Raw genomic sequence first — 2,969 nt, 5'->3', positions numbered from 1 at the left:
CCATTCGAACAACATGGCCTAGCCAGCGTAGCCGCTGTCTTTTAATTCGCTGAACTATGTCAATTTCGTCATATATCTCATACAGCTCGTTCCATCGAATGCGATGTTTGTCGTGGCTAACGCGCAAAGGACCATAAATCTTTCGCAGAACTTTTCTCTCGAAAACTCGTGTTTACGCTGGTTCCAAGATAGATGAAATTTTCTACGACTTCGAAGTTATGACTGTATACAATGACGTGAGAGCCTAGCTTTTGGTGTTGCTCTACGTCAGCTTACACAGCCGTGTTAGTTTTGCGGAGATACCAAATTCATACATCGCGGCATAAAGGCCGTGCTGTCGAAAGCAGCTTTGAAATCGACGAAGAGGTGGTGAGTGTCGATTCTCCTTTCACGGGTCTTTTCCAAGATTTGGCGTATGGTGAATATCTGGTCGGTTGTTGATCAGGTCCAATCAGTTTGTTGACAGTAGGCTTTAATCTTTCACACAATACGCTCGATATAACCTTATATGCGATGTTAAGGAGGTTAATCCCACTTTAGTTGGTGCAGATTATGGAGTCTCCTTTTTTGAGGATTGGGCATAGCACACTTTGGTGGTATTGTGAAAGAACTAGCGAAAATGAATATTTGGTATTGCCACTTGCGAATTTATAAAATTCGCTTCGCCTCAACTGTCAAAATTTGGCGAACGTTTATTCGATTCGATAATCTAATTAAAAATGGAGAAAACGTTAGTAAAATTTTTGAAAATTTATTTATTGTATTTCATGCATTACAAATTTAATTATTTTTAGAATAAAACGAACTACGCAAAGGCAATTTAAGATCTTGGTAAAGTTGTTGGAAAAAACTAGAATGAAGTTGTGGGGGGTACTGCTTCTGAGTTAAACAATATCGGCCCTCCAATACGCAGCGGCAGCGAATGGAATAAGGTAAGAATAAACAATTTTGATTGCATATATGTACAAATCTGTATTAATTTGTGTATTTCCTAGGTTTGGTTGGACTACAAGTTAAAATTGAAAAGAAAAATTGCAGAAAATAGAAAAGAGATTGCAGCCACAGGTGTTGCTCAGCTTGCACCGGCAGTGAATCCAAGCGAAGCCGCATTTGAAAGCACTGCACCTGCACCAGCATTTGTAGAGGAAGAACACATACGGAAGATGTCGAGGTTCAGCCTGAACAATCAAAAGAAATTGAAAACATTAGCATTACGTCAAGGCAGGCACCTACAAACAGAGTGGAGGAGCGTGAAAATTTGCGTATGCAGGCTTTGGAGAAGCAAGCAGAAACGCAAGAAAGCCTTATCGTTATCCTTAAAAATATTAATTTGGTGAGCACTGAAATTTCACGATATAGCAGAAAAATTTACGAATTAAAAAAAGAAAAATTGGCGCTATATAAAATGAAAGAAGAAAGAAAGAAGGAAGAAAATAATGAAAGAAATAGGCGACATAAAGAAAAAATTTAAATAAGACTAAAAAAATTTGAATTAAAAAAATTAAATACTCAAAATAAACCTGCAATTCAAAATTAATTTCAGTTATTTTATTGTATGTTACATATATATGTATTTTACATATATTTTACACATATTTTAGGGATGCAACTACACTATGACAATGCATTCGTAATTTGTCTTGGCGATGATCTGCTGCTGTTCCACTGAAGTTTCCTTCAACTGGTTCCAGTGGTACTACTACATCAACAAAAGTTTCCTGTTCAGGATCATTTACATTATATTGCTTGCAAAAATTGTGTAAAGCACAACAATCATTTACAATCACAGTTGCTTTAGTAGGAGGATATCGTAGTTTACGTTCACCTAGTATACAACGAAAACGGCATTTCAGCACCCCAATTGTCCTTTCAACTACGTTCCTTGCCTTTGCATGTTTTTTATTAAAATTTGAATCCACTGTTCCTGGTAAAGCGTTTTGGAAAGGCGTCCATAGATACTCGTGTAGTAGATAACCAAAATCACCTAAAACATATTTAATTTTAGTATTTATTATATGTGTGTACATACACATATAAATTGTAGTTACCTAAGTAAACAGAATTATGATCTCCTCTTTGAAATGTTTGCTCCAAATATGTTTTCAATGAGCTATTATTCCAATGAAATGAGTCGTGGCTAAATCCTCCATATCTTGCATCCACACACTGTATTACCATATCCTGTTCGTAATGTAATGTAATGTTAAGTAATAATTATTTATTTCGTTGCTACTTACAATCAACGTATTTATGCTATAAAATCCTTTTCGATTTAGATATAAGTGCTTGTTTTCACATGGAGCAATAATTGCAACATGAGTTCCATCAACGCAACCAACCACATTTGGAACTCCTGCTCTGGTTAAAAATTTCCTTCTTGTTATTCGCTTTTGCTCTTGAGTTATGTCCGTTTTGATCCAGACACTGCAAAGAGTGGATTCCAATACAGCGACCATTTCCTTAAAAATCAACGAACCAGTGGGCTGCGCAATACCTAGTTGAAAATCATTTCCAACTGTTTGCTGATAGCTCTCATGAGCCATGAGCTGAGGACGCAGCACAATTTTAACATACATAACGATGTTGACGACGATACGTTAATCGGACATTTTTCCTTTACGCTGTCTAGCACATACATAAATGCATTATTACTTAAACGAAAGTTTTCTTTAAATCTGTATATAAAAACTTATGTGATGTGATATTTGTTTATGCACTTTTATAGCAATAGATACTTACCATACTGAAGAAAGTTCCATGGGATTAGAGTGATCCCTGATGAATCGTCGCTGCTTAAGTAACCTGGTTGTTGACCTTTCAACATAATTATCTTCAAAATATAAATCTACGTTGTTAGACATTTCTATTCAGCTTTTTAAATCACCGTTAAATTTCAAAACACACAATATTCAGTTTTCATACGTCAAAAATGTCAATTTCGGATGAACTCGTGTGACCTTTCTGAATTC

The 2,969-nt window shown here is 35.7% G+C and overlaps 1 pseudogene; it reads right to left on the bottom strand.

Annotated features, from left to right (window-relative positions):
• Nucleotides 1–1,586: 1,586 nt before the first annotated feature.
• Nucleotides 1,587–2,572, bottom strand: LOC108976873 (annotated as a pseudogene).
• Between the last annotated feature and the right edge of the window lie 397 nt (nucleotides 2,573–2,969).

This window comes from Bactrocera latifrons, unplaced genomic scaffold (assembly GCF_001853355.1).
Source record: "Bactrocera latifrons isolate USDA-ARS-PBARC rearing strain unplaced genomic scaffold, ASM185335v1 scaffold_800, whole genome shotgun sequence".
Taxonomy (NCBI): domain Eukaryota; kingdom Metazoa; phylum Arthropoda; class Insecta; order Diptera; family Tephritidae; genus Bactrocera; species Bactrocera latifrons.
This window is presented reverse-complemented; position numbering and strand designations above follow the sequence as displayed.